Source organism: Camelina sativa, chromosome 12 (assembly GCF_030686135.1).
Source record: "Camelina sativa cultivar CO46 ecotype springtype chromosome 12, ASM3068613v1".
NCBI classification, from domain to species: Eukaryota; Viridiplantae; Streptophyta; class Magnoliopsida; order Brassicales; family Brassicaceae; genus Camelina; species Camelina sativa.
The window spans coordinates 12,962,161-12,974,088 of NC_141891.1; the positions used below are offsets into that span (position 1 = coordinate 12,962,161).

At 42.3% G+C, this 11,928-nt stretch overlaps 1 long non-coding RNA gene across 3 annotated transcripts; it reads left to right on the plus strand.

The window, feature by feature from the left end:
• The first annotated feature begins 8,637 nt into the window (after positions 1–8,637).
• Positions 8,638–10,406, plus strand: LOC147930464 (uncharacterized). Of its 3 annotated transcripts, none has more exons than XR_015574243.1 (7): positions 8,638–8,765; positions 8,846–8,934; positions 9,017–9,115; positions 9,208–9,350; positions 9,588–9,656; positions 9,743–9,833; positions 10,042–10,406. It is a non-coding gene; the product is annotated as an uncharacterized LOC147930464 (long non-coding RNA). The 3 variants fall into 3 exon arrangements; XR_015574245.1 differs by having other exon boundaries at positions 9,309–9,350; XR_015574244.1 differs by lacking the exons at positions 9,743–9,833; positions 10,042–10,406 and having other exon boundaries at positions 9,309–9,588.
• Positions 10,407–11,928: the final 1,522 nt, after the last annotated feature.

An 11,928-nucleotide genomic window follows, 5' to 3' on the forward strand; every position in this document is an offset into this window, starting at 1 on the left:
TGAAATCTCACAAACTCTCTCTAGAACCTCAAGAACAATTTTCTCTCTTTGATTCTCTGAAAAACGGCGACATAACAACTAAACACGACCCTAGGTCGTTTTCTCCCTTTTAAGACCCGGTTCAATGGTTTTCCCTAACCAAACCGGTCCAAATCGACGATTGAAACAAACCCGACGAACCCAGAATAAGTGGTGTCGATCGATGCTACAAGGGTATCGATCGACACCCCTACCCAAAACGCATATTTTGGTTCGCGGATGTTACAATTCTCCCCCACCAATCTAGATTCGTCCTCGAATCTCAAACAACCATCAGTCAAGGGCTCCCGTGCAACCGTCTCCACGGCCCGCACTCCTCCGACTGATCTACAGAAGGTCACCTCTAGGCGATAGACTCACGCTCCAGGCGTCATTTGCTCTTGACTTTTTGGACTTTCCTTTACTCATAGGCCTAGACCTTGAGTTTCATCGGCTCATCATCAGACCTAAGTCTGCATGCCAATGTTGGCTCCTCATCAGGCCTAACCCCGCATGCCATAATATATAAGGAAAAGCCCAAACTCGTCTCTCGGGTTGCCACCCTACAGCACGCCCCCGGATCGTCATCCGAAGTCGATATACCAACCATACTCCCGAGCCACAAAGTCTCTGAATATAGCAGTACTAGGAGAACCTAAGTCCCCCCAAGAGTCGCGAGCAAACGATTCTGAACACGTCTGAGTCCTATCCCTACCCAGGTTTCCTTCCCATGGCTCGCGTAGAAACATCTCAATGTCCTACCATCCACATATCCCCTCACCGGAATACCTCATGACCACACAAGGATCATACACACGCCACAAGGGCCGCCACAAAGGCCAACAAAATGTCCTAACGAGGACCGCCACCAAGGCCAAAACAAATGTCCTAAAGAGGACCGCCACCAAGGCCACTCGTCCCGAAGGACCGTCACAAAGACCATCTGTCCCGAAAGACCGTCACAAAGACCATCTGTCCCGAAGGACCGTCACAAAGACCCTCTGTCCCGAAGGACCGTCACAAAGACCATCTGTCCCGAAGGACCGTCACAAAGACCATCTGTCCCGAAGGACCGTCACAAAGACACTCTGGCTAAACAGCCCGCCACAAAGGCCAACAATTGGCTAAAAGCCCGCCACAAAGGCCACACAATTGGCTAAAAGCCCGCCACTAAGGCCACACACACTGTCTAAAAAGACCGCCACACACATGCACCCTGACTCGAAAGTCCGCCACAAAGGCCACAAAGCCCCTCCGAGGCTTCCCACCGCTAAAATGGACAAATTCTAACTCCCGTAAAACTTTCCATATTTAGCACTTTCCACTTTTGGAAACTTCCCACTTTTGGAAACTCTTTTTTTCCAGGAAACTTAACTTCGCAACCCCCGCCTCACGGAAACTTTATACCCCAACACCACCTCATCTTGTTACTGAGTCGCACAACCAACCACCCCAAGCGACCGAGTAACAAGAGAGATGGGCTGGAATACTCCATTCCCGCTCCAGCCACGGATTACAGATGGGACCAGGCTAAACAAGCTCAAGTCGCGGCTTGCTTCTCATACCACTTCTTGAACCTTGCCTTCATCCTTGCCTCAGGCTCCCAAGTCTGCTCCTCAACACCATCACAGTCCCACAGGACTCTCATCAAAGGAATCTTCTTCTTCCGAAGTTCCTTGATCCTCCTCTCGAGAACCCTCACTGGTCTCGCCTCCAAAGTCATGTTAGGCTGAAGATCCTCAGGAATCTTAGCCAACACCTCCTCTCCCTCACGGAGACACTTCCGCAACATAGACACATGGAAAACCTTATGGAATGCACGCATCACCTCAGGTAACTCCAATCTATATGCCACTGGTCCAACCCGCTCAATCACTCTGAATGGACCCATATACCTCAGACTCAACTTAGTCTTTGACAATGACCTGTTCGGACCCCGCAACATGGCCATCTTGAGGTACACTCTGTCTCCTACCTGAAACTCAAGATCTCTCCTCCTCTTATCAGCATAACTCCTCTGCCTATCCTGAGCCTCCTTCATGTTCAGCTTGAGAACCCGAATCTTCTCTGAGGTCTCCTGAACAAAACTAGCACCAAACATGCTCCTCTCCCCCACCTGAGTCCAGCATAATGGTGTACGACATGGTCTCCCATACAAAGCCTCATAAGGAGCCATCTTAATACTCCCCTGATAACTGTTCTTGTAAGCAAACTCTACCAGGTTCAGGTGATCTGCCCAATGGCCACCCCAATCCAACACACACATCCTCAGCAAATCCTCCAGCGTCTGGATCGTCCTCTCAGACTGTCCATCTGTCTGGGGATGATAAGCTGTACTCATATGCACCTTAGTGCCCATCTCTGCCTGAAATGCCTTCCAGAACACCAAAGTGAATTTAGAATCCCTATCAGACACAATGCTCGCTGGCACTCCATGCAACCTGACTATCTCTCTCACATACTTCTTAGCCAAGACCGCTGCTCCATCGGTCTTCTTAATGGCCAGAAAATGTGCAGACTTAGTCAACCGGTCCACAATGACCCAAATAGCATCAAAGGTCCGTGACACTGGCAGTCCTACCACGAAATCCATGGTGATCATATCCCACTTCCACTCAGGAATGGGTAAACTCTTCAGTAACCCGCCAGGAACCTGATGCTCAGCCTTCACTAGCTGACACACATCACACCTCGAAACCCAACTAGCCACATCCTTCTTCATTCCGACCCAATGATAGTACCTCTTGAGGTCACGGTACATCTTAGTCGCTCCTGGATGAATGGATAACTTGCTCGCATGAGCCTCTCTCAGAATCTCCTGTCTCAACTCCTCATCCTTGGGCACACACACACGACCGTGCACCAAGATAGTACCATTAGCTGAGACCTGATACTCTGAATCAATATCCTTAGAGACATTTACCAGCCCCAAATCCTTCTCCTGAGCCAACCACACCCTGCTCAGAAGATCTGCTCCATAAGCCGCCTCCTAACCCAATGGTTCTCGAGAAACCACACACAAGCTCAACGCACTGATCTCTCCTACCAGAGACTTCATCTCATGGTCCTGTAGTAACCTGTCAAACCAAGGAAACTTCTGATCTCTGTGGCATTCTGCGGTCTAGGCCAATCTCTGATAGCCTGAATCTTCTCTGGATCTACAGAAACCCCCTCTGCAGAAACAATGTGACCCAGAAAGCCCATCTCACGCTGCCAGAAACTACACTTGCTCAACTTGGCAAACAACTTCTGCTCCCGCAGCTTCTCCATAACCGCCCTCAAATGCACTGCATGCTCTTCAGGACTCTTGGAATAAACCAGGATATCGTCGATGAAAATGATGACAGATACATCCAGAAACTCCTGAAACACACTGTTCATCAATCTCATAAACGCTGCTGGCGCGTTAGTCAATCCAAAAGGCATCACCACAAACTCATAGTGCCCATATCTCGTCCTGAAAGCAGTCTTCCTCACATCTGCCTCATCTATCGGTATTTGATGATAACCCGACGCCAGATCTACCTTGGAGAACCAAGTAGCACCCCTCAACTGATCCAACAACTCATCGATCCTAGGAAGAGGATACTTGTTCTTCACAGTGACCCGGTTCAAACCCCGATAATCAATACACAACCTGAAACTCCCATCCTTCTTCTTCACAAACAACACCGGCGCTCCCCACGGTGATACACTAGGACGGATGAATCCCTTACTCAACAAATCTTCTAGCTGCTTCTTCAGCTCTGCCATCTCTGCTGGAGCCATTCTGTAAGGAGCCTTGGATAACGGTGTCGTCCCCGGTTCCAGTTTAATGGTAAAAGGATCCGACCAAGATGGTGGTAATCCCTGCAAAGACTGAAACACATCCTCAAACTCTTCCACTACTGGAATACCGCTAACCGTAGACTTCCCCACTGACTCTGGCATAGATATAGTAACCAGATAAGCCTCACGGCCCTTCTCGATCATCTTCCCAGCCTGAATGGCTGAGATCACGAGACTCCCCGAAGTCGGTCTAATACCCTGAAAAACCAACTTCCCTCCTGGACGCTCAAACTCCACTCTACCCCGATAGCAATCCAAATGCACCATATGCCGATGCATCCAATCCATCCCGAGAATAACATCATACAGCTCCACTGGACTGATAAGCAAATCTGCTGGCCATGACTCTCCTGCGATCTGAATATCAATTCCTCTAGCTCGACCAATCACTCTCAGGAACTCGCCTCCCGCAACTCTGACAACTCCTGCACGCTCACCAGGATCCCCGCTGATCCCCGCACACTCTGCACACTCTGGAGTAATGAAGCTATGCGAAGCTCCAGAATCAAACATAACGTGGGACTTAAACCCGCCCACCAACAAGGTCCCTACACAAACCTCATGTGTTGAGAACCTAACAATTTATCACAGGAACATAAAATCTGACCCTACAAAAATTCACAAAGATTAAGTACCAGAAATTATACCTGTGATCGCCCCGGCACTGGTTCCACCAGTCTCTACTGTCGAGTAAACACGTGGCGCCTGCTCAATCCGTGCCACCTGCTGACCTCCAGGCTGCACCTGCTGCAACGCTGCCACTGCTGCCGGCTGTAGCTTGGGACAAAAAGGCCTAATGTGCCCTGTCTCCCTACAGTGATAACATACCCGAGGCCCCGCGGTCGGAACACTCCTCTTGGGACAACTAGCAACCCTGTGATCCTTGCTCCCACACCCGAAGCAACCCGCACCACTCGGCTTCTGCGTAGCCTCCCACTTCCTCTTGGTTCCCTGAGCATGCCTACCGCCCCTGCTAGAACCACCCTGCTGCTGAGCCTTACTAGGCTGAACTGCTGGAGCAACCGGCACTGACTGTGCCCGGATATCCTCCTCAATCTCTGCTGCAGTCTCCACCAACTCTGCACGCGTAACATAATACCTCCCTCTACAGTGAACTCTCAACTCATCACGTAGAGCTCTCATAAACCTCCTAACATGAGCCTCCTCAGGCTCCATAGCTCGACCCCCATAACACAGAAGTCGACTGAACTCCAAGTCCAGCTCCCGCACTGACCGTGTCCCCTGAGACAACTGAAGGAACTGCACCTCCAACCGATCCAATGCCTCTCTCGGAAAATACTTGCGGTTGAACTCCAAAACGAAGTCAGCCCAAGTCATCTCCCGCTGCACTCTCCTAGCAGCCACAGATCTCCACCACAACTCAGCATCTCCAGTCAAAAAGTAGACCCCTATGTCCACCCAGAACTCCTCAGGACATCTCAAGGTATGGAAGTTGCGTTCCACCCTCGTCCTCCACGCATCCGCAGTAGTAGGATCCACACCTCCCGGAAACTGCTCGGTACGTAACTTACCCATCTCTGACAACATGCTGAGATAACGAGCATGAACTCCCACATCCGCAGCCACTGGCTGCCGCTCCTCCGCCACCACTGGTGGCACTACCTGAACCTGAGCCGGCACCACAGGTGGTAACCGCTCCAACAACTGTGCTAGCATAGCCACAACGTCAGTACCAAGGACTCCACCCGCTGGGACTCCCACACCCGGGACCCTAGCATCACCGGCCACTGGAGCATCAACACCGCCCCCTCCTGCCACACTCACGGAATCCCCCGGAACATCCTGTGACTCGCCAACACCCTCAGCTGTCACGCTCTGGTCTTCGGTCTCACTAACCACTGGGGCTCTACCCCTACCACGACCACGTCCGCGACCACGTCCGCGTCCACGACCTCGACCAGTCACAGCATCCTCTCTAACCATCTGCACTACCATGAACAGAAGGCTAAGCAAACAATTTCTAATATAACACAGAAACATAAACTCACCGTGGAATCACACACTCGGCTCGAAGAGGATGTTCTAGGACTCCATGCCACACACAATTGACTAACTCACATAATCAATCAAGACATGCAATCCCAAACATCTACAACAGAAACCTAGTGAACCCAAACCTAGAACCGTAAGGGCTCTGATACCAAAATGAAACGACCGACCTCTTTTTTTTTTTAATAAATAACAATAATAAATATAATATAATAAATAGAACTACAACTAGTGGTCCCATACCCACTAGCCACCTAACCACAATCACAAACATCAGCGGAAATAACAACACCAACATAATATCCAATAATACTTCAAATAAAACCAATAACCATAATCATCAACAATAATCAATCCAAACAACAAGAAACAAGGAACCAGCAACCTAGCAATGTTTCTAATGACCCAACTCTAGCAACCTAGCAATTCCAGACAACATCCAATCGAATCCCTAGAACATCCTCCTCTTCATTGCCTTGATTCCACGATCACACTTTGCCTTTACCTGCACCACAAACACAAATTGAGATGCATGAGTATTTGATAAACACTCAGTGAGGCAATCCTCCCATCTACTGGGCTATACACACAAGCAACAATGATTCCAAAGTTCCAAGACAAGCAACAAACAAACACACAAACCAGGAAAATCAAACATCGACTAACTGGAAGGGAGGTGTCGACCGACACCAGCCTAGTGTCGATCGACACTGGCTCAGTGGTGTCGACCGACACTACCCCACAGTGTCGATCGATGCCCAATTTTCTGGTGTCGACCGACACCAAGTGGTATCGATCGACACTCCCTCTGCAACTGCGATCCGCACGAAAACGAGAGTCGAATCTCACTTCCGAAACTCCTCCAAATCGCCCAATACTCACGACCCAAGCCCTAAACCTCCGTAGGAACCTGTTTCAACCAATCCCAAGCAAGAAAAACACACAAACAAGCAAGAACAAGCAAGAACAAAGGAATCAAAGGCTTAGATAAGCCATGGTCATGCACTCACCTCTTGGAAGGAAGATTTAGACCAACAGAAACGAATCCAACACTCCTAGCAACCTTCCAACACGTTCCTAGCCTTGGATCTTCAATCCCACAACAAGATCTCACCAAAAACGCCTTGAAATCTCACAAACTCTCTCTAGAACCTCAAGAACAATTTTCTCTCTTTGATTCTCTGAAAAACGGCGACACAACAACTAAACACGACCCTAGGTCGTTTTCTCCCTTTTAAGACCCGGTTCAATGGTTTTCCCTAACCAAACCGGTCCAAATCGACGATTGAAACAAACCCGACGAACCCAGAATAAGTGGTGTCGGTCGATGCTACAAGGGTATCGATCGACACCCCTACCCAAAATGCATATTTTGGTTCGCGGATGTTACAATACTACATACCATGCTTTCGTTTCTTGCTTCTTACATACAAATATATATTACATATATAGTACAAACAAATAAATGGAAGATATTTAGTTTGAATGGGTTCCACGATGTACATTGTGTATGTTTTATTCGGTTGTCACTAAATCACGTAAACTGAGTTATTATTGCATATGATAGATAATGTTTATTTGCTGTTAAACACATCATGAATTTATTTTTAACAAAGAAAAAGTAATCTACACACTTGTCACATGATTAAGCATTTATAGGACTTTTGAACAAATTTTTAATAAAGTGTATAATGTCATTATCATAATACAGACAAATTAGCCGTAGGTTCTGATCAGTCTCCACTAATTATTTTTAAGCTTTGCATGTGTTTCTAAAAGTACACAAAAATCTTCACCTAATATGCCCTCCCTTCTCCAACTTAGCAAGCACTAATTAATTTACTATATCTTATCTTACATCATGATCAATATAATTATCAATTCCCAAGTCTGGATCACCACCTAATTATTTATAATACACTACAAGAAAAGTTCACATTGATAGCAGTAGATTATAGCTCATTTTCTCTAACTGCTATGAAAAATAAACTTTTTTTTAATTACTATACAATAGCACTAGAAAGACGCTAAGATAAAAATTCATTAAGTGAGAACCTAAAATCGTTTGTTCCGCCACTACTTTGATGAAAATTTTCGTTTAAGCGCATTTCAGATCCAATTTTTTTTTGTGTCAATAGAACCAAAAAAGATTGTTTTTGTTTTTTATATCAAAGTGCCACGTTTACAGCAAAAATAAAACCTTATCTCTTCTCTGTACGACGAGACGAACAAAACATCAAAAAAAATTTCTTCCCCCAAATTGAAATCTAGGTCTTTTTGAGTCCACCATAGACTCCACCGTGAAGCTCGTCGGCGGCCTCATTTCGCATCCATTCCGATTTCATATCTCGGCGAAAAAGTGATTAACACGAATCGTTATGTCTCCCTCTACCTCAATTTTTATTTGCTTCCTTCTCTTATTATCTTTCTCTATCTAGATCCGAGTTTGCGATATTTCAAGCTACCTAACAACAAATTCCTCCATTTTTTCAAATTTCTTTCAACTATTTAAGCTCCAGGTTCTTATTTATATGATTTTTCTTGTTTCTTCTTCTCTGTGATTTGTTCCTTTTTGTGTTTAGATGAACGATTAGATCTCGAGTCTGATTTAGTCTCTTTGCGATGGATATGGTTCGGATTCGGTTTCAAAGTTTTAGTATTTTGATTGCTTGTAAATCAATAGGTGGGTTAAGCTTTTGATTGTTCAACATTTCTCTTTATTATATGTTTTTCTGGAGAGGTCGATATATTGAATTGTATCTATGATATTGGATGACCTATATGATATGCTTATTTCTCTCATGACATCGAATTAAATTCATAAGCTTGTTATTTTTTTCTTGTTTTAGTGCACAACGCTTGCATGATTTGGGTGATAAGTCGATTCAGCAATAGTTTTGTGTACAGAGGTATTGTAGATTGTTTCTCGAGGACATACAGAGAATGTGGATTATATAACTATGGTTTTTGTTTACTTGTTCTTATTTAGGTCAATGGAGATGGAAAGTATGAGCGGATAAGTGGAACAAGCCTTTGGTGGAGGCACAGTTTTAGGTCCTCAAAAGCTTTTAAGAAAACGTAAGAGATGAATTTTCCGTTAACTCTATTCATGTTTGTAGTTTCCTCCTTGCCTGAGTAACTATTAATCTCTTAATTTCAGTTTTGATGAATTGCTTTGAGTTAAGTCAACATGGAAATAAGACAGAGTTTTTGACATGCTTGTGGTGGGGATATCTACGGTGGAAAAAATTCTTTAAAGGTAATTGATTAATTTTGGTTTGCTAAAGTTATAGATTTGATTCATATATGTAAATTTCAGACCTTCTATTTTCATTATCTTTTTTTTGGTAGATTGGTCTCTCCTCTACAAGTATCACTTCGAGCTTTGGGAAAGCAATTTTCTGAATCATTTGTTTGGATTGCTAAGTGTAATGAGTTGTTTCATTCGTTAGGATCAAGATGGAGCACAGTTCAGAGGATACCTCAAGGAGAAGGTCTTACCTCCTGTTGAGCAAATACTACCTTATCCATTCTCACAATTGGTTTGATGCAGTTTTTGATAACAACAATCAGGGAGATAAAAATTCTAAAGCTGCATCATGAGAATGTTATTCAGCTGAAAGACATTTGGTTCCTTTTTAGCTTGTTTCAAAACTTTGATGTTTTTACATGTTTTTTTTCTCCGTTATGGATCTATCTGCATTTTCTTACTGTGTATTGACAACAATCAGATATATCTAGACTTGAAGCCAAAGCACAACTCCAGCATAAGGATAGGGAAATTGCAGCTCAAATTTTAGGTAAGATGTTTTTTGCTTAGGCTTTTGATTGACATTAGATTGTTTTCTCTTCCTACGAGAAGCCAAACGAAGCCTTATGGTCTTAGCAAAGCAACGATGCGCACAGCTGGAAGAAGAAAATAAGGTTTGAGGGAGAACCGTAGTGGTGGGAACAGCCAAATGGATGATGATGATTTGGTATTAATTCCTTATACTCTTTATTGTTCCTTAAAGGTTAACAATTTTCATGTTTATTTCTGATATTGAATTGTGTCTCGTATATTTTCGCTCATGTATAGGTAAGACTTACAATTTATGGTTTATTTATCTCTATGTGATTGCTATGTGCTTATAGGGTTAATGGCATATTGTGGCTTCTCACGATTCTTTTGTTTCATATGAGCAGATACATATGGAGAGGATAACTAACATGTCTTTTTCATATATTCAAAGTGAACTAGTAGCTGTTCATTGGACTGTTTCAAGAAACGCTGAGTGAGCAGCTAAAAGAGAGTCTTTGCTACAAGTAAGAAAGGCTTGGATGGGTTACATGTACATGTCAAATAGTGTTTTTTTTATTTTTAATGTTAGTTTTATTTTGTTTAAGACTTGGTGACACTTTGTTATGTAAGACTTATTTTGGTTAATGTAATTTATGTTATGTATGTTGATTATTTTATGAAATGTAAAAATATAAATATATTTAAACAAATTTTGAAAAAAAAATTATAATAATAAATAAAACAGCATGAATTTTGTGATCCAATAAAATATATTATAGCATTTGATTAGTGCTATGATATAATTACGGTAAAAACTCCTAACATAGCGTGTAAAATGACTTATAACATTATTTTTAAAAATTTGAAAAGCGGGATAACATAGCATTTCTGTACTGCTATGGTATAATACTATATCATAGCATACGAATTCTGCGCTATCATATGTGAGGTACCTACAATAACAGTGACCTAATATAGCGTTTGTAAAAGAGCTATGAATTACATATTATAGCGTTTCTCTCGTGCTAACAATGTACATATTTGTTGTAGTGATACACTTGTTAGATCAACCTTAACTTATTTTATTTGGTTTGTCATAGATTAACCTTTTACTTTGAAATTATATTAAGATATAGTATATATATATACAGCTTATAATTGGTCTTCCTACACTCATTTAATTTATTCTGTAGTCTCTCATCTTTAGCGATCTTCGTGTTTTCTTTACTTACACGTTGCTTTAGTCCGGTTGTTACGTCTTTGAAATGTCTTTTCAAAAGCCTCAATATTCACATCTCCATATGCACAATGTATCGTAAGAAGTTTTCTTTTCCTGCCGTATGTATAAACTAAAAAGAAAGTACACAAAATAAAGTCATACTCAAATGTTGACGTTTCAGCAAATCGAAATGCCCGATGAAACTACAACTACAACTTTTGCAAAATCAAATTATCGATTCTTTTTTCGAATTTATCAATATGTGTATATCATTTTAAAAACATCTAACAAATTATCTAAAGCATGGCTTTGAGATTTTAGCAATGCTTAGGGAATCTGTCACCAATGCTAGGAAGTCTCGGACAACTATTGAGTGTGAATCTACTGTTCATATATATTCTCTAATATTTGCTGAAAATTATTCTCTAATTTGCATTATTCAACTTTCTATTTATTTTAATAAGTTTCTTTTGACTTCTTTAATGGTCTATAATGACCTAACAAATTTATGGAATAGACTTTGGGGAGAATTACTAGTTTGACCCAAATTGAGCAATTAATTGCTAGATTAGCTCCTAAAATTTGAGGGTCAATTGAGTTAGTTTCATACCGAAAATACCCTTTTTTGCTTTGTTAGGAAAAAAACAAAAGTCAATATTACCCTTTGAAAAAAATTCCTGCAATTTCGAATTTTTTTTTTTATATAATAAAAGTCTGCCATACATGTAATGGCAGACTAATTTGTAAGTGGCAGATTTATTGTTGTTGGCAGTTTTTTTTTTGCAGACTTATTTTAGATAGCAGATTAATTTGCAGAATTTGACGGCAGATTTGTTTTCTATGGCAGATTTATTTGAAGTGTGTAACGACATATTTTTCATGGACAGCAGATTTTCTTAACACGACAGACTTATTTATAAAGTCATGACAGATTTTCATTGTTTTAGTCAAATTTCTAGGAATTTTGTAGCAGATTTTTTATGATTGTTGCAACAGTTTTATTTTTCACTTAAAAAATCTGTCACATTGCGACAGATTTATAAACGTAAAAATAATTGCTAGTTTGACATGT